Here is a 20,899-nt window from a genome sequence, read left to right as displayed (position 1 = left end):
TTGCCAAAATTTATCACTCTCTAGCTTTGAGATGCACTGCTGTGATGTTCTTCTTATCAATATCTGGCATTGCTTTTATGACTTTTTTTAAGATTTTATTTATTTATTTATTTGACAGAAAGAGATCACAAGTAGGCAGAGAGGCAGGCAGAGAGAGGGGGGTAAGCAGGCTCCCCACTGAGCAGAGAGCCCGATTCGGGACTCCATCCCAAGACCCCGAGATCATGACCCGAGCCAAAGGCAGAGAGTCAACCCACTGAGCCACCCAGGCGCCCCACTTTAATGAATTCTTAATTGTATAAGAATATATGTAAATTAAACAATTCTATAAGAAATCTAAGGAGAAGGAGCAAACACAAAAGAACATGCTTGTATTTTTTTAATGTTATATACCATTTCTTTTCATTGGAGATTATAGGATGAAAGTTAGCAGAAGGAAGATTTTAGCTCCAGTTGTGAATGAATAAATTTACCTTATTACTATTTATTAGTGAATTTTATTAATACTAATATTTTTTGCTTGCAAAAATACAATGAAGCATTTGAGGAGTAAATAAACTCTCTTTCACTGGAGTATCTAAGTAGAGGCATGAAAACTATAGGTCAAGGCATACTGTTGAGGGGATTCCTGGATTTGGCTGTACAATGGGTTCAGCGACCTCAAATTATCATATAATATAGTGTTGCTGATTCACACACCCTCCTTGGGTAGCTGGAAGATATGCCTCATTTATCATTATGCTCTGCCATGTTGGATACGGCCTTTGCAACATTTCATCATGAATGATTCCCTGGAATATCAGAATGAAAACACAAATTACTCCTCAAATTACAAGAAGAATACAGCAAATCAATAGTGTAATATTTTGGAACTCTTTTGAGCACAAGAAACTGAACAGATTTCGGCAGTATCTTAGATTTAGGAGACATAGCAAAACTCTTTTGCAACTCCATCTTCAGGAATCCTTGCTACTGACTCAGGAGCAATAGCTGGTATGGATAGCTGGGCATCTAGGCATTGTAGTAGCCCAGGCTCTAGTTCAAGGATTTTTCATGTGAGTTACGAAGGGTTTCAAGGTTTGTTTCTGTTTTGTGTGTGTGTGTGTGTGTGTGTGTGTTTTAACTTGTTGAACTTTTGGTAAATTGTTGTCTAAATATGAATTCTTACTTTTGCTCTCATTAGACTCTCAAAGAGGAGGCTCAGAAAAGTTTTGGAATTACTTTAAGGTATCAGATTTTTACGATGATTTGACTCCAGTTCAATATGTTCTAGGATAGATAATTCCTGTTACTAATGATTTAATTCAGAAAGATCAGGGGTAATTGAGCCCAAGGTACAAATTCCTGTTTTTTTTAAAGATTTTATTTATTTATTTGATAGACAGAGATCACAAGTAGGCAGAGAGAGAGGAGGAAGCAGGCTCCCCACTGAGCAGAGAGCCCGATGCTGGACTGGATCCCAGGACCCTGGGACCATGACCCGAGCCGAAGGCAGAGGCTTTAACCCACTGAGCCACCCAGGCGCCCCACAAATTCCTATTTTTAATTGAAACAACTTTCACAAAAGAACACTAAGAATCTGTCGGTTAAAATTAACCTTTGAAAAGAATTATTTTAAAAGACAAGTTCTGGATTGCCAGTAGCAGGCTTTGATCAGGTCTTATTTAAATACTAGGGTTAATTTTTAATTGCTATTATTCCCTGACTGCTTACAGATGTAATATTTTCTATTTGCTGATCAGTTAAAGAGGGGAATACAAGCCACTTTTTTTCTCAGAAGCAAAATTCTTCATGTTATGACCAAGATCAAACACAAAGTCTCATTTATTTTCTTAATCTTCTCTGTGTGGTAATTTTCAAATTTTATTACTCTTAGATTTCGAAAATATTCCCTCTTCCTGTATTTTTACCTCTGAAAAGATTTCAGCTTGCTAGATTCATAGTAACAATGAGTCTACTCATTGAAATGTAGCAATGTGGTACATTTCAGGACCGACTTTTATATACATGGTGTCCACAGCATAGATAACTTTTCAGAATCTTTTCTGATAACTAGAAACATCATAGACTTCTTAGGATTTTATAAAATGACCAAATTTTCCTAACTGCTAATTTTCTCTATAATAGACTGTAATTGCTACCATTGTACATAAGACTAAAAGAGATAATTCCTATGCTAAAAAAGAGACGTATTGCATGGAGCACTGGGTGTGGTGCAAAAACAATGAATACTGTTATGCTGAAAAGAAATAAAAAATAAATTAATTAATTAAAAAAAGAGACTTCTGGGTACTTCATGGACAATAAAGGGCAGTTTCTAAAATCCAAATGCATTTCATTTAACTCCATTTCTTATCCTTGTATAGACTTCCACTGAGTGCCTGAATGAAGATGATAGATGGCATTTATGAAAGGATCTGAGACTATCGTGCCTCTAGTAGAAATCATGTACTCAAAGGTCTAGGCATTAAACTCATCCATTTTATAACATATAGGCAACAATAACAAAATAGAGTGGCTGTGCTTGGTCCTTAAGCTCCCATGGCCACGTCACTGTAACTGGATGCTGGTTGCAGTAAAAACGACCTAAAAATGCTAAATGCCTTAGCAAAGACAACCACAAGTAGCCTAGTTTACATTTCTCTCCAGTTCTCTTATGCCAGCTTGTCCTAACATATGCTCCTTTTTTTGCCAGCTTGCCTCTGAAGTCTTAGCATCCCTTCAGGCTGAGGTTGCATGTGTTCCCACAATGACAAAGTCAACTATAAATATTGCTCTCTCCTTACTATTAAGCCTAGGAAGAGTTTGACTAGCCACAGGAATGAGGGATTGGATAGAATTCTTTTTACTTCTAAGCTGCCTTTACAAAATTGATATTTCAGCTGGGTTAGTATTCATCCATGTCATCAGTACAACATTTTCATTATTCTTAGAAGAGATTTGGATTTGAAGTGAGGTAGGTGGGAGCCTTGGAAGAGCTAGTGGTAATGCCACTCCGTAGCACCATCTGGAGTCTTTAGCTTTTAAAGTCCAAATGTTAACTTTTGACTTCTTTCAACTGTGCATACAACATTCCAAAATGTTCTCTCAGTTCTTTCTCTCTTTTTTCTCTCTCCATTGAGCTTCACTGCATAAACATAGTAAAGTTGGAACAAAAGTAGAATGAGAAATATTCCATTTTTCAAGTCCTTGGTTTTATCTTTCTTAGTAAATCTTGGACAGGAGCTCTTCAAAGGGCATGGATCATAAAGAAATTTCTAGCATTGTGGCTCTTAATTACATTCACACATATGCTCATATATACATGCTTTCAAATACTTACTGACTACCTCACTAGTTCTTGGGATTAAGGTACATGCTGCTTACTTTAAGGGATACATTGCCTCCATTCCTTCCATAAAATGAAAACCAGGACTTAAAATAATGAACTTAAATAACAAACAAACAACAATAAAACAGGATTGGAATGATTTATTTCCTCTCCCTTCAGATATCAAACCTTATCATGTCACTATCTAACCCCTTAGAGTTTGGGGACCACTAAATGGATGGATGGGTGGATGGATGGGTTAACGAACACTAATGTTGACTGAAATTTGAAGTCCTTAGCACATAGTCCTGGTCTTCCAAAGGGAGCTTGATCTTACAAAGAAATGATATAGAAGGTTTGACTTCTCTGTGTATATATACACAATATGATACACATATAATTATATATAAAATGTAGACAGCATATTACATATTTAATATTTAATACATATTAATATTTAATACATATTAAATACATTTAATACATATTAAATATGTAATATGCTGTCTACATTTTATATGTGTAATATGTAAAATACATATTAAATATGTAATATGCTATATGTCTATATTTTATATATGTAATATATATTATAAACAACATTATGTATTTCATAGATATTAAAAATATACACCTACACACATATACATATACTCTTTCATATACAAAAATACATGTGTATATATATGCATATATATTCCCATAATAACTTCTAATACTCTATAGTTTATAGAACTAATGTAACTGCTTAGTTTTTCAGGAGTTTTAGATGACTTTGTCCAGGAAGACAGGGTTAATGTCACAGCTGGGACTGGACTCTGGCCCCTGAACATATGATGCAATGTTTTCACTTCTAGATGTTTCACCTTTACCCTTTTAAATATATTTTCTCCTTTCTTCATGATTGAACATATTTGAGATGATTTAATAATTCTTCTTGTTCTAATTTGGCCTCAGAAAGCCAGTCACTGATTTTTCTCAAAGACATACAGATAATGTAGGATTAGGATTTCTCATGATGGAGGAAGTGGAACATTATTTGTTGTAAGAGAAGACCAGTGGCTGGAACATCTTCACATTTTCACAAGTTTAAATAAAATTGGTCTTTTCTGAGTCTCAAAAGGATTCACTGTAGAATATGAGCTAAAAAAAATGTCATACTGAGACAGGAGAATTGCTGGCATCACAAAGACTTTTTCCAACTAGCTACCAAGGCTAAGAGAAAGTTATATATATCTACCGAAATGTATCCATAAAGAAGTCATTGTATTTTTAGTAAGATTTGAAATCTCAAAGTCAGCAGAGTGTGGCAGTTGGGGGAAGGGTACTGAATCATAGTCTGAGATTGTACACACTTACCTGAATTCACAAAAGAATGAAATAAAATGTAAGGTTAAAAAAAAAAAACCTATTAAGTTGTGGGTCACCTGGGTAGCTCAGCCCACTAAGCATCCAACTCTTGATTTCAGCTCAGGTCATGATGTTAGGGTCATGAGACTGAGCCCCACATTGGGCTCCATGGTGATGCATGGACTCTGCTTAAGATTCCCCCTACTCCTCTGCCCCTCTCTGCTCATGAGCTAGCTCTCTCTCTCTCTCGCTCTCTCTCAGAATATAAATAGATAGATGATAGATAGATAGATGATAGATAGATAGATAGATAGATAGATAGATAAAGATAGATAGATAGGTTTGTTTGTGCAGACCTAATCCCAAGGCATACAAGTTTATTGACATATAGGCCAAAACAGTGGGTTAGCTCTGCCTCCCTGAATCTCAGTCACCAGACAGTGTCCTGTCCAGATATCAGGGTTCCGGTTTTTTCCCTGAGTTCTTAGCCAGGTCAGGGTGTCTGTTTTGCTCATACACCCCAACATGAAAGTCAAGCAAAATTATCATGTTCCCAGGTGAAAACAAATGCTGACATTAAGTGATTCAGGAAGAAAAGAGGAAGGTCACAAACATGTTTACTCTGCATGTCTGCTGCCCACCTTCTGTTTTCTTTTTTCTTAAAACAAGTTCTTTTTACTATGTCCTGTTAGTCACCATACAGTACATCATTAGTTTTTGATGTAGTGTTCCATAATTTATTGTTTGTGTATAACACCCTGTGCTCCCTGCAATCATGCCCCTTTTAGTGCCTTCTGTGTTTTAAAGGAATCTCTCTCTCCCAACACCACTTGCTTCTGAAGTAGCCACTTTCATTCATATGCCTGACCCCCAACTCCACGTCCCCAATCCTCTGCCACCACAGTCATTAGACCAATGCAGGCAACCTGATCCACAGGTTGGCCAACGTGGAGAAAAACACACCAGCAATTAGCTTAGCCAGTTAGAGTCCCAGTTTGAAAAAAAAAAATGGAAAAAAATACTAATTTTAAGGCAGAAAACTTAGAATACTCTAGACAAAGAACAACTGAGTGTTGCTAATGACAGGGCACCAGAATGACAGTCTTTTAAGTTTCTGTTTGTAGGCATTTAGAGCCTCCTTCAATCCAGAAATACTCTCCATATCCAACATTGAGCCCTTGCATTTTTGTAGATTTCATCTGATTTTCACTTTATGAGCATCCTTACAGTAAGCTTCCTTTTGTTTAAACTAGCCTGGATAGCTCTATTTTCCAAACCAAGGACCCCTGATTAAGACAATACAAAGAAGATATCTCAAAACATTCATTTTAATATTCTAGGACTAAACTCTCACTCTGAGAGAGAGCTCTGCAGTTCTTGAATTCATCCTTCTACTGGGACTGCAGCTGTTGGAACTCCCCAGAAGAGACTTCTTTGTCCTCCTGTGAGTGTCTCTTGCTGGTTCTCACCATTTCCCCCTTATTCTTATATTGCAGACTATTTTTTTAAAGGGAGAAGGGGCAGAGGGAAAGGGAGACAGAGGATCTTACACAGGCTCCACACCCAGCATAGAGCCTGATGTAGGGCTTGATCTTACAACCCTGAGATCATGACCTGAGCCAAAATCAAGAGATGGAGACTTAAATGATTGAGCCACTTAGGCGCCCCTATTACAGACTATTGACTAAGCCATCTCTCTTATACCCGCCTAATATGAAGCTGGCATCCTTCTGGTTTTCATACTCTGCCTGATATGTATCTTTGACATGCTTAGTAGGACAGCCAGTCCTATAGCTGTTTTTACTTTATTGCTTTACCAGGAAAAAACTTAGTTTTCCCAAGATGGTCTCAAGAATATCTTAGGATATTCTCAAATATCAAGGAAAGAGCTAGTTAAAATTGTTTTTATAGGCCTCATCTCAGAGTACATGAGCCTAAGATGGAGCTCCAAAATCTGCATTTTATCTAGCTCACAGGTGGTACTGATACAAGTGATTCTTGAACCAACTTTGACAGACAGTGCTCTGGGGCACTGGATCCCAAATCCAGTAGGAAACCAGTGGATTCTTAAAATGCCCCAGGGAGCATTTTAAAATGATTTCTTTTGGGGTCACACCCATGAATGTTCTGAATCCATAGCTCAGAAGAAGAGGATGGAATCATACTACTTGACCTAAAAGATTGACTGGAAAATGAAACAGATTCTCTTTGGATTACACCAGGTAGAATTTCTTCTGGTGTATCTCAGAGTGTGGACCGTTTGCATAATAATCATCTGCTATGTGTATTGCATGTGAATCTGCACCTCCCTAGACATAGTTATCACAATTCTGGCAGAAGATGGGAAATATGCTTCTTTGAAAACACCTCAGGTGAGACTTACGTGTTTCTGCCTTCCCTTCTTCTAAGTGCTGATCATCAACCAAGCATGAGCATTATAATATTTTACAGATTATTGCCAAATTTGAAAATGCATCACTTGGCCATGTGAAAACAATTTGAACTGAATTAATCTTTCTCATTTCATGAGCTATAATTCACAAGGTATCCCTCTGGATCCTCAGAAAAGTTTCAAAAATTAAATCCTCTTATTGACATGAATAATGTGTAATTAGTCATTTCTGGTTTGGAAGGATACTTTAATATTTCACAAGAATCTCTTGGAAGTGTATTAATTTATTGTATCATTGTGACTTCCTTTTCATCTGCCCAAACATTAACAGAGCCAGAAAATGTTGCTGGGTAAGAATGAGATTGGAGTACTTCCTCAGAGAAGTTATACTTTGTTAAATATTGCCAGTTTTTCTCTTTAAAACCATTTGAGGGAACCGACACACAAATTGCCTATTCTGTTTTCACAATTTACAAATGGCCTCACCCTCCAAAGAACATACAACTCATATGCTACTAATTTCCCACTGTATAAATCACCTTCAGATAATTTTTGTCTGTGTGTCCATCCCTTCCAAGAAGCTCCAAAACCTGCCCAAAGTTAGCAGAAGGCAGGAAATAACAAAGATTAGAACAGCAATAAATGAAATAGAGAACAAGAAATGACAGAAAAAAGTTATTGAAACTAAAAGTTGGTTTTTAAAGAAGACAAGCAATATCAACAAGCCCTTAGCTAGACTGATCAAGAACAGAGGAGACTTAAATAAGGAAAATCAGAAATGAAAGAGAAGACATTATAACTAATGACATGGAAAATAAAAACAATCATAAAGGACTATTATGAACAATGACACACAAATAAGTTGGACACCTTAGAAAAAAATGGATGAATTCCTAGAAGCATACATTTACCTCAGCTGACAAAAGAAGAAATAGAAAGCCTGAACAAATAACAAATAAGAAGATTAAATCAGTAATCAAAACCTCCCAAAAAGAAAATCTCAGAACCAGAGGGATTCACATTAATCCAAACATTTAAAAAAGAATATCAATCCTTTTTAACCTCTTTTAAAAAATAGAAGGGGGAATACTTCCAAATTAATTTTGTCACATCAGTATCACCCAGTACCAAAACCAAAGACACCACAAGAAAAGAAAACTACAGACCAATATCCCTAATGTAAAAATTCTCAACAAAATAATAACAAACCAAATTCAACAGCACGTTAAAAAGTATAAACACATGATCAAGTGCGATTTATCCTCGAGAAGCAAGATGGTTCAACATAGGCAAATCAATAAATGTGATAACCACATTAACAGAGTGAAGAATTAAAATCATACGATCATTTTAACAGATGTAGAAAAAAAATTTGAGAAAATTCAACATCCATTCATGATAAAATCTCTCAACCAAAAAGGTTATCTTGCCCTTTGCAACAACATGGATGAACTTGGAAGACATAGTGCTAAGTGAAATAACCCAGACACAGAAAGACAAATGGTACATGATACCAATTATGTGAGGAATCTAAAAGAGTCAAACTGATAGTAGCGCAGAGTAGAATGGTGAGTGCCAGGGCTGGGGGAGGAGGAAGAGGGGAGTTATTCACCAAAGGGTACAAAGGTTTAGTTATGCAAAACAAATAAATCCTAAAGGTCTATTGTACAGCATAGTGCATATAGTTAATAATAATGTGTTATAGTTTTAAAAATTCACTAAGAGGGTAGATCTTATGCTAGGTGTTCTAATCATGTACAAAATAATAATAAAGAATGCAGGAAGAAATTTTGGAGGTGATAGATAAGTTGATGGCATAGATTGTGGTGATGTACTTATATGGCCACTTACCTTCAAACTCATCACGTTGTGTACATTAAATACATATAACTTTTGTATGTCATTCGTAACTCAATAGAGTGGTTTAACAAATGGAGTAAGTAAAATAAAATAGGCATGGGCGAAAAAAGAAACCAGACCCTCTAACTCTGAAAACATTTACCAATTGACTCTTATGAATTTGTTATTTATACACATCTGTATAATTTGAAAAACATGATTTTGTTAGCTATAGTGTGAGAATAAAATTTCTCATAAGATTATTTTCTCAGTAACAGCAGTCTTTCTTCCGTGATTAAGAGAAATGTAACAGAGAGGTGAAGGATAAGGAAAGAAATGTTTGAGGAAGACAAGCAAGTCAAAAACTGTGTGTACTATCCCATTTTTATTTAAGGTAAATATAGTAATTATAAGTATGTATTTTGTAGTCTTTTTTCTCAGTTTTTACCGGAGTTCCCATCCTGGAGAGAACTGTCTATATTTACAAGGCACGAGATTATACATATGTGGGCATGGTTTGGAAGGAGATGGAATACAGTGACTAGGATAAGTAGTAAGGAAGGAGAGTAGAGGAAATAAGCATGGATTACAGGAGGGAACAGAGTGATGTGGTAGGTGACTAGAACCCAAGGAGAAATGTTATTCAGTGAGAAATTCCTGTTTTTAGGATGGCAGATGAACATTTAAGAATGGGAACACATTAATAGTAAATTCTAATTGTTTATGAGAAGCAGAGTCCTTCCCATATCCTAAATCTTCATAAGAATATGTTACTATTTGTGTAGGTTCCCACAGGAAGAGCCATGGCATGAAAAAAGGACAGTATTTAAAGAAGAAGGCAAGATCATTTTCAAACTCAATTGATTTAGCAGAAGCAGGAACTCAGGGTCAAGCAACTCCAAGAAATAAACTCCTTCTCTTCTTTCAAGGAATCTCTGGAGAGAATAGGAGGGAAGTTGAGTCTCTTAATGCATATGTGATTGAGCTAATTTCTTCATATTATAAGGTGGTATCAAGGACTCAGTTTTCTCTGAGCATTATCAATTTCCTTCTTCTACTTCCTTATGCTCTGTGTTTTCTAAATCTCATTCCTCTATTCCCATATGTTTTGTCTAACAATTTCTGTACAAAAAATTTACCAATTTGACATTTTGGGCATATATGCCAATAATGGGCACAATATTCAGTAAAATCTCATTTAACCACATCCCAGATAACTAGCAATATCAATTCACTTGGATTTTCTACACTTAATAATAGGTGAAAGAAGATCAAAATTAAAGCGGTAAAAACAAGAAATTTGATTAGAAAAGCAATTCTTCCTACTATATGCCATGCACTGTGCAAAATCCTGGGGAAACAGTCGTGAACGTGATTGATTTAGCTTCTAGACACGTGAAGTTCACTGGCCATTCCAAAACACTTGTCCTGTTTTATATACCTTCAAACCTTGGATTTTAACCCATATACCCAAGGTCCTCCAACAATAAAATTATTCACTTTTATATCTACAAAGACAGAAAAGTAGTTGAATGGATTTAACTCAAAATTTTTTTTTTAAGTTTTAGAGACCAACTCCCAATTCTCAAGCATTCTGTAATTGAAGTTTTACAAAAGATATATTTCTAATATTTACTATAATTATGAAGGAGATGCAAGAGTTTAATGGTGTTTCAAGTTACTTCTAAGTAAGACGGCTACTTAATTTGTGGGACCTAGTGCAAAATGAAAATGCAGGGTTCTTGTTAAAGAATTCTGAATAATTTTTAAGACAGTAACAGTAGAGCATTAAAACCAACACATAGCCCTTCTAAGCTGGGGGCTCTATATAAACACAGAGGCATCATGTCCATGAAGCCAGCCCTGACCCTAAGCTTATGATTCACTTGATTTGTTCTAGGATTTTATTTGATACTTGATGAAGCAAACACCTAATAGAGGGGGAAATAAAACTGTAACCAGGAAAGCAGGTAAACAAATTTTATCAGAATATCATTTAAGCAACTGCTGTGGAAACTGATATAATATTTTTTAAAATGTTTCACCTAATATTTATAACTTAATTACCAAAAAACTCAGAAATCAGATTAGCAATAACATTTTATGGCTATGTAGGACTTTAAGGTTTAGAAGATAATTTGGTCTTTAGATACTTAATTAGAAGAAGCATCAGATTTTCCATTTTTTTAAATGAGCCCATGATATTGTACCTTCTGCTGAAAAAAAGAAAAATTATTTAGGAAACGGAAGTTTGTCAGTCAAAATTTATAACCACAAGAAGACATCCTGTGAGATGAGGTGCTTTTTAATAAGCAGATTTCACTTAATTAATTATGGACAATTTACTTTCTAATCAGATGGAAGTAATTGCATAAAAACAGGAAATAAATATTTGAGTTCTTATATTTTCCCATCTTAGTACATATTATATGGTTTCCCAGTTAGCTCTTCCACAAAACAAAAAATTATTTCTTACTGCTCTTTCATTTTCTTCAACTTAAAAACGAGAAGTTTCACCCACTTGAATTCTGAATGCTCTCCTAGCCCTGATCAAATTCAGAACACCTATTGTTAACACACTTGCCTGCAAATCCCTTTGCAGAGGATATAAAAAAAAAAGAGTAAGACACCATTTCTGACCCCAGATGCTCTACAATGCAGAAGGCAAGGGAAGCAATTTGGTCAATAATTATCATATTATCAATAATAAAAATCCCAGATTTTTAACTCTAACAGAAAATCTTAACCAAAGAAATGCAGAACCTTGTAAGGTTTGGACATGGTATAAAATGAAAGGACCAAGAGCGTGTAACTTAAAGCAATCTCCTTAAACACTAAACGTAAGTGCTAGAGGCCAGAGTGAGTTCTTGTGCCGTCTGACAGCCAGTATTTTGGGTGTCATGCTGCGCTGCCACCTGCTCAAAGGCCAGCGGCCATATTAACCTTGTAAGTGTTCTTCCTCCACATTAGGCTGTGTTGACGGAATACATAACACGGACACCATTCCAGACTCCATTTATCTTCATCACTGACTGTTGCAATAAAGTGACCATGAGGCAAAACACTGACTTCCTTAACCTGCTTGGTTTGTATCCTGGAAAATTCTATTTGGTCAGCAGCCTCTTCAACGTTACATGGCTTTCATCTCACATATTTGGTCCAGTGGATTGAATCAGGCCGTAGTACATCATTCATCTTTTAATAAAAAGTGAAAATCAGGAAAATTAAAAAGGGACAGTTTGAAATCTATCATAAAATACAACCAAGGTCACAGAAATTGAATTAGTGAGGCTTTAACATGATTTTCAAAAGTCTCCAGTCTAGCGTTTGGGCTCAATTTCCTGGCCGGTTTAAAATGAGACCAAGGAACTTAAATGATGGGCCTGAGGAGAAGCCGCGATCAGTGGCTGAGCAAGCTGGCTGTGAGCGGGGAGGCTGCAGTAGATAGTAAGCTTATGTGCTCTGAACTTCAAAAGAATCAAGAGCACAGTTTTCATTAATGAAAAATGTGCTTACTTGATTCCAAGACTTGAAGTGGTACCTCCCTAGATATCAACTTGGAAAATTGTAATGTTGATGTCGTAAGTTGGGACCCCAGGGGAACAGACACGGGGATGGAGATCTGCAAGTGGGTGGCTTCTTGTGGAGTGTCTGCAGGAACAGGGCTTGCAAGGAGTGAGGGAGGCAGGACTGGGCACGGGAAGAAGTTGGACTGTGATGCATTTGCTGCAGAGTGCTCAGCCTCCCACACGGAGCCCTGGGTCTGGTTTAGTTCTTTAGCTATGTCCCAAATTAAAGCAGAGTCTAGGCCTTCCTAGCCTGAGGAGGGCGTCAGCCTGGAGCAGAGAGCAGACAGCACCGCAGACAGGCAGGAGTATGGGTGCCTTGGTCCTACAGAGGGCAGTCACCTGGGCTGTGTACCTCAGCCTCCACTAGAGTTCCCCCCTTGCATCATTCACATCCGCTTGCTTCACCCATCTGAGAAATCCAGGATTTTGGTTGGTCTCTTTTCCGGGGAAGACTTACATAAAGAAAGTTAACAGAATGAAAGTAGAGCCTCCATGATTACAGCTAGTCTCAGGCTGCAACTTGTGCTTCTCATCTTTTTACTTAACTAAAATATTTTTAGAAAATTCTCACTCTTCTCTCTGCCTACTTGTGATCGCTGTCTGTCAAATAAATAAAATCTTTAAAAGAAAATTGTCACTCTTATCTATTACCTCTGCTGGTCTAAGGGGCTTATCTGAGGGGGTGGTCCTGACTCTCATCCTAAAGTTTTAGAGTCCCATACTTTCTAAGAAAAATAGGACTTCTGTACTTGTCCATTTACTTTCATAATGAGACAGGAGAGAACCTGGCTTCAACACTTGTCCATTTACAATAAAAATTAGGAGAGAACCAAGAGACACCATAGTAAATCATCTGGGTGCCAAATATATTCTCTCTGCTACTATAGTGTACCAACAGCACTACTGTCTCCCGATCATGAGGGTCAGTTACTCCTGTTAGGTTGGTGCTTCTTCCTTGCCTAACTGGTGGACTTGGTACAAAGAACAAAAGTGACCAGGAGGCACCTAGCTGTATTCCCTCATGAAAGCCTTCTCCTTTTGGAACCAGATTCTTTGGACTGGTAGTGTCTTGTAGAGAGGGGAAGCCCAAATTCTCCAAGTGCATCTCTGATATTTATGGTAAACACAACACAGAGAATGCAAGAGAGAGGGTTAGTGTAGGGATTATTAGTATATAATAATATTATATTGGTAGTTGTATACAGCAAGGTCAAGGATTGGGAGAAAAGTTAAAATGATTATTGTAGTAATTGAGACAAAAACTGAGAAGGGCCTCAAAGCAAGACAGCAGTAATGAAGAAGAAAGATCAGCATCTGAAACATTAAAAACATGAGATAAACCAGATGAATAGAAGGAGCATCCTAAGGGAGAATGAGAAATCTCAGATAATCCCTATGACTCTAGCTTAGGTTACTGCTAAGGAAGATAGAGGATATAGGGGGAAGAGCAGGTTTGGCTCTTTATTTGGTTTGTTTTCAAGTTGCCACAGTAGACTTAACATTTTAGGGTCCAATGTTGACCAACCAGTGACATTGAGAGGGCCCCCTGATTCCATATTGGCTAGTTTCAAACTATAGGCTTTCTTTAAATGACTTGCACATGAAAGTTAGCTGTGCTTCTTGAATTCTGGAATCTGGAACAAGCATAACTTCATACTTTTAAAATATCCTATAGAAATTAGTTTTATTTTTTAATTTTTATTTCTTTATACAAATTGAAGGTTTTATTTGCAGAATAGGGCAAGAACATGATACGAAAGGAGCCTCTTGGTCAAGCATGTAAAGACAAAGCTCTAAAATTCAATTTTTAGTAGGGTATGGACCCAGATATTTAAAACAAAACAAAACTGAAATAGAGAAAAATGCAGAAAGGTAATCTACAACATGGATACCCTGTCACGGGTAAATGAGCATTCAGTGAGAGGTTTTTGTTTTGTTTTGTTTTGTTTTGTTTTATAAGATTTTATTTATTTGACAGAGAGATGAGAGGGAGAGCACAAGTAAGCAGGCAGCAGGAAAGAGAGAAGCAGCCTCTCCGCTAAGCAGGGAGCCTGATGTGGGCTCAATCCCAGGACCCTGGAATCATGACCTGAGCCGAAGACAGCTGCTTAACCAACTGAGCCACCCAAGTGCCCCATTTAGTGACAGTTTTGACAAGTTTATCTTCTATACACATGAATCTGGCTCCCGGGACAATCCCTGTGAGTTTTGACTAATGAAATTTCTAGGTTAATTCATAATCAGAGTATTCAAATTTCAGGGCCAAATGTGCTTGGTCCAATAGTGTTTCCAATTTGGGGGTAAGGTAGGGAAGGTCTTTGTTGGACAGGCCTCTGCAGTACCTTTCTGGGTCACACTGTGATCATGGAGGCTTCAGTTTCATTCTGCTAACTTTCCTTATGCAAGTCTTCCCTGGAAAAGAGACCAGCCAGAATCCTGGAGGAGTTCTTCTCAGAAGGGAAACCATTGGTTTAGTTGTGTCTCTCTGGACTGTGAGAGAACTGAAGGTCAGACAGCGACTATGTCACGTACATTCGTATTTCATCAACACATAAAGAATATCCAGCACATGTTTATAAAATTAAATTGTTCCACTGAAGTGAACACAAGACCTGATCACAACCCACTGGTTACTATTAACAGCCACACTAAAAATTATGGCCCAGCTCTTATTGTTCCTCTCTAAATAGTCATCTTGGAATATTTAAGTTTTTTTTTTTAAGATTTTATTTATTTATTTGACAGAGAGAGATCACAAGTAGACAGAGAGGCAGGCAGAGAGAGAGAGAGAGGGAAGCAGGCTCCCTGCTGAGCAGAGAGCCCGATGTGGGGCTCGATCCCAGGACCCTGAGATCATGACCTGAGCCAAAGGCAGCGGCTTAACCCACTGAGCCACCCAGGCGCCCCATATTTAAGTTTTTTTGATAAGCAAACTATCAAAAGAAAACACAAAGAATTTTACTTGATGTGACTATTTTAATCAGTGAGAAACAAACTGTGAACAGGGGTACTTCAAATCTGAAACTCGTATGGAGCTCAGGGGTATGCTGCTACAAGACGACTTGTAGAGTGAAAATGAAGTTGTTTAACCTTTACAGTGATTGGATATTACAGTGGGGTTTTCCAGACACCAGACAAGTGGTTAACTGTGATTATCCTGTATCATTTTAGGAACATGATTTAAGTTTTATTTATCGTTATCGGAGCCATTTTCAAGAAATAACCTAAGTTTCATTTATACTTATGAAATAAGGTACACTGAAGTTCTGCTTATGGGGCTTAACTGATTTTGTCTGTGAGGAAAAGCTTCAAGCCAGGTCTCCATTTTATTTTATTTTAATGAAAAATATTAAAAATATTCTAGGTGACTTAGTAAGTTATGTTCTCACTGATCAAAATGATTGTGAAACTTTGTTCTGTAATCCCCTTAATAATGTGACATCTTTCTAAAACTGATCCCAAGTGTTGGGAAATAGTCATTCTTTGGGAATGAACTTATTTTAAAGAAAACCACCAAAATTATAAGCCAAGTATGATACTAATTCAGTTAGAAATTACACTTTAGAATGAAATAACGAATTTATTCTATTTCTTCCACATTACTTGAAAGGCAAGTCCAAAAGAGGAAGTACAGAAACATTAGGAGCAACCAAAACAATGTTGGAATAAGGACCTATTTAGCAGAGTTCAGGATTTCTTTGGAAGCTTAAGTATTATCTTTGTACAAATCCAACCCATTCCTTTATAGTCACCCATCTTCCCTCTCAGGCTGCTTTCACAGACACAGTTGACTGAGTTAGGAAGCATCAAGCATAAAAATTTTGATAAGGAATCTATCTTACCATTATAGAACTTTTAGCTAAGCTGATATTAGGCAAACATTATTGTAATAGTTATTGCAATAGAGTTTATGAGGTAAATTAATGCGTCTCTGTTCTTGTTTCTCAGACCAGATACTCCTTCTTCTCCATCAGGATTCCTATGGGATCTAATAACAATTTGACAGTGTCCATACCTTAATTTCTATCTCTGTAACTAGAAATCTTTGACATATCACTCTATGCCTTAAATTCTTTCAGATTTTTTCCCACTTGCCCAGTCCTGACTTCTCTCTAGAGCCATACCATTCAATATAGTAGTATAGTAGACAGATTAATCCATACCCCATCCACCCTGCAAAGATGTCCACATTCTAATCCCCAGAAACTGTGACTACATTACCTTAAATGGCAAAAGGGACTTTGTAGGTGTGATTAAGGACTTTGGGATGGTAGATTATCCTGAATTATTAAGGTGGGGCCATTGTAATCATAAAGGTCCTTATGAGGGCACCTGGGTGACACTGTTGATTAAGCATCCAACTCTTTTTTTTTTTTTAAGATTGTATTTATTTATTTGAGAGAGAAAGTTGTAACTAAGAGTCAAAGTCTGGGCACCTGGGTAGCTCAGTCAGTTAAGCATCCGTCTTTGACTCAGGTCATGATCTCAGGTTGGCATCCAGCCCTGCTCAGCCGAGAGTTTGCTTCTCTCTCTCCCTTTGCCCCTCCCCCCAACTTGTGCATTCTCTCTCTCTCTCTCTCAAATAAATACATAAATTGTTTAAATAAGAGAAAGAGGAAAGCAGGAGAGTTAGAATCAGAAAAGGAAATGTGACAACTGAAACCAGAGAATGCAGTGATGCCGCTGGGAGTGAGGGAACATGGGCAGACTCTAGAACCTGAGGAAGAGTCTATAGAAGGAGCACAACTCTGCCAACAACTTGATTCTAGCCCCATAGGACCCATTTTTCACTTCTGACTTCCAGAACCGCAAAATAATAAATTTGTGTTGTTTAAACCACTAAGGTTGTAGTAATTTGTTGCAGCAACAGAGGGAAATTAATTCAGCTAGCCACTAGTCTCATGTGCTTAATTAAATTTAACTGAATTAAGTTTTTAAATTTTGAAAATAAAATTTTCAGTCTAGCTATATTTCAACCTCAGGAGCAACCTGTGACTGGTGTTTTACCCGATTGGACAGCATAGGTTATAGAACGTTTCCATTATTACAGAAAGTTCCATCTAACATAGTTTAATTGTGCTGCTATAGCAGTCCTTTTGAATTTCCCCAGATATCCTACCACCATAGTAGATTTAATAAAGTTAAACTGAACACCCTTTAATTCCAAACGTCCTTGTCAACAGTGGTGACTCAGAACACTATCCAAAGCAGTAGATGTCATTTTGCTTCAAGAATTAATTTGATAATGTGCTCTCTTTGGCAGCACATATACTAAAATTGGAACTATACAGAGAAGATTAGCATGGCCCCTGCGCAAGGATGACACGCAAATTCGTGAAGCGTTCCATATTAAAAAAAAAAAAGAATTAATTTGATAATGATTGTTTGAGGAATCATGTGGCAACCCACAGATAAGGAAAGGGAGAGAGGGTCCCAAGGCAGGTCCTGCTTTTTTCTTTCTTTCTTTCTTTTTTTTTTTTTTTTTTTTTTTTTTTTTGGTGTCTCCTCCGGATGATTATTAGCTTACCCTACAAAACGTAAAGGCAAAATACCCTGTTCCCTTCAAATTTGGCACTGTCTCTATTTACCCTGAATTGCATGTAGACTTCTCCCTCTAATCTTTCCTGTTCCTTTCACAGACATTGATCCTTCACAAGCATCTTGGGTCCTAAATTCCATCTCAGTGTCTACTCCTGGAGAATTACTCTCCAACATCAATTTACCTCTCCAACCAAAAAATATATTAAAAATAAAACTTATTCGGGGCACCTGGGTGGCTCAGTGGGTTAAGCCACTGCCTTCGGCTCAGGTCATGATCTCATGGTCCTGAGATCGAGCCCCACATTGGGTTCTCCACTCAGCTGGGAACCTGCATGCCCCTCTCTCTCTGCCTGCCTCTCTACTTGTGATCTCTCTCTCTCTCTCTCTCTGTCAAATAAAAAAATAAAACCTTAAAAAAAATTAAAAAAAAAAAAAACCAAAACTTATTCTCAAACTTCTCAGACTGTCCACAGATTTCTCTTCCCTCTTCTTAAAAATCCAGTTTTTGTCTTTGTTCATTAACAACAGTCTAATAACGGTTCTCACTTGTGTATGTGAATAAAATATTTCTATGTTAGAGCTAGCTAAAAATTCAGGAGTCGTTCTTTGACACTACAAATTTGGAGAAAATAAAACAAAACACATAAATAAAGAACACTGACCAATCTATAGAAGAAACATTTAATGCCAAAGAAAATAGGCAAAATATTGACTAGGCACTCACAAAATTGTATATCAAAAGGTAAATAAATACACAAAGGTGCTCAGAATCACTAGTCACCAATGTAAACAGAAACATCAATGTAATACCACTAAACTTACAACAAAATAGCTAGATTTAAAAGGACAACAATAGGTATGTTGGTGAGAATATGGAGCAACTACCATTCTCATACACTGCTGAAGTAAATTGATTCAAATATTTTAGGAAACTCTTTGGCAATATATGCTAAAACTGAAGATACATACACCCTATGACCCAACTACTCCACTACTGAGGGAAATGACAAACAGGACTCTGTGCAAATGTTACTAAAAGACATGGATAAGAATGTTGATAGCAACCTCATATATAATAATTCCAAACTGGAATCAACAAAGATGTTCATCAATAATAGGTGGTTAATATATTTACCCATACGATGGAACACTACGACATTAAAATTGAATGAATGTTACACAAAAACATGACCGAGTTTGTTAAGTACGATGTTGAGCAAAAATTTAGACATAATGTATGTTATGGACTAAACTATGCCCCCCAGTGCACTCCAAATTCATTTGTTGAAACTCTAACTCCAAATGTGACTGTTATTTGGAGATAGGGCCTTGAGGGAGATAATTAAGATTAAATGAGATCAGAAGGGTGGGGCTCTAGTCCAATAGAATTGGTGCCCTTATAAGAGGAGGAGGAAATAGCAGGAGTGGGTGTGCACAGTGAGGAGTCCATCTACAAGCCAGGAAGAGAGCCCTCCCCAGAAACTGATCCTGCCTATACCTTGATCTTGGACTTTCAGCCTAAGAACTGTGAGAAGTTAAATTTCTGTTATTTAAGCCACCTAGTCCATGATACTTTGTTATGGCAGCTCGAGGAGACTAACATGATTTAATATCTAGTATTAGTAAAAAATCTAACCTGTGAAATCAGAAATAAAGTCAGCTCCCTTCGAGAAAGGTCACTGGTTATGACTAAAAGGCATGAAGGAGCCATCTGAGGTGCTGCTTGTGGTCTATTCCTTGATCTTAGTTGTGAACACATGAGTGTTATTATAAAATGCTATGGAATTTTAGACTTATGTGTTGCTCAATAAATATTATACATTAATTTAAAATTTATTTTTAAAAAAAAGGAAAGGGGTACCTGGGTGGCTCAGTTTGTTGAGTGTCTGGCTCTCAGTTTTGGCTTAGGTTATGATCTCACAGTCATGGGATCAAACCCCACATCCAGGCTCCGTACTCAATATAAAGTCTGCTTCAGAGTCTCTCTCCCTCTCCCTTCTCACCCCCCACCCTTCTCCGAGCTTCCATGAGCATGTGCCTATGTGCACACACTCCCTCTAATAAATAAAATCTTTAAGAATAAATAAAGTAAATAAACGGGAAAAATCAGACTCATGAGGGGAGGGTAAATGATGGATACCAGAAGAGTTCAGCAAAACTGGATAAAATAAAGCTCTCCAATCCCCACTTCCTCATGGGAACTGATACAAAACAGGTTTTCTGCATTCCTTTTCTCATCCCTATATTTTCCTCTTATTTCTCAGAGCATACGTTCCCTTTGGAGAACCTAAGGAAGCAGCTCTCAATAGAGCTGACTGAAAAAGGATGGGGCAGGAAAAGGCAGTCATGTGGCCAAAGGTTACAAGTCAAATAGATGTTTGTTTCCAAAAACAGTTTGTGAGACTGCAGGACTGAGCTTGTATGGATACTGCCCAGCCTGGTTTCATGAACAGTGGTCTCTAAATAGTTCCTCAATAAAAATTATCTCCACAAAGTATGAACTAAGAATTTATCACCACTTCAGATTTTACATGTCTTGCATATTTGTTTCTTTAGAGTAAACTCCAGGAAAATACTTCATCTTTTTCTCTTTTTTTCCCTCTGGGAGACCTTCAGAAATTTTTGGCAAGAATTTGCCCAGATTGGGTAAAATATGGCATTTGATTTTGGATTTGCGGGTTTCAGGAGCATCTGGTTTTGCCTATATTTATCTTTAAAGCTGAAATCAGCACTTTACCATATTTACTCTTAAGAATTAACTGTCTTCAGAGGCAAGATTAAGCAATATATATTTTTCTGAAGATTTGGGAAAATATTTGGGGAAAGTAGTTTTACCTCAAATACCATAGAGCAGCTATTCAATAAACACCCCCTTCAATATTTTTTTTTCTGCACTTA

At 37.1% G+C, this 20,899-nt stretch overlaps 1 non-coding gene and 1 pseudogene across 1 annotated transcript; both read left to right on the top strand.

Annotated features, from left to right (window-relative positions):
* Positions 1-20,899, top strand: part of LOC123939291 — a 68,150-nt pseudogene that overhangs the window by 20,016 nt on the left and 27,235 nt on the right.
* LOC123939475 lies at positions 17,708-17,814 on the top strand. The gene has a single exon (XR_006817858.1). It is a non-coding gene; the product is annotated as a U6 spliceosomal RNA (small nuclear RNA).

The sequence above is a fragment of the Meles meles genome, chromosome 3, assembly GCF_922984935.1.
Source record: "Meles meles chromosome 3, mMelMel3.1 paternal haplotype, whole genome shotgun sequence".
Classification (NCBI taxonomy): Eukaryota; Metazoa; Chordata; class Mammalia; order Carnivora; family Mustelidae; genus Meles; species Meles meles.
The sequence above is the reverse complement of the archived record's forward strand: the minus strand, read 5'-3'. Positions and strand labels throughout refer to the sequence as shown.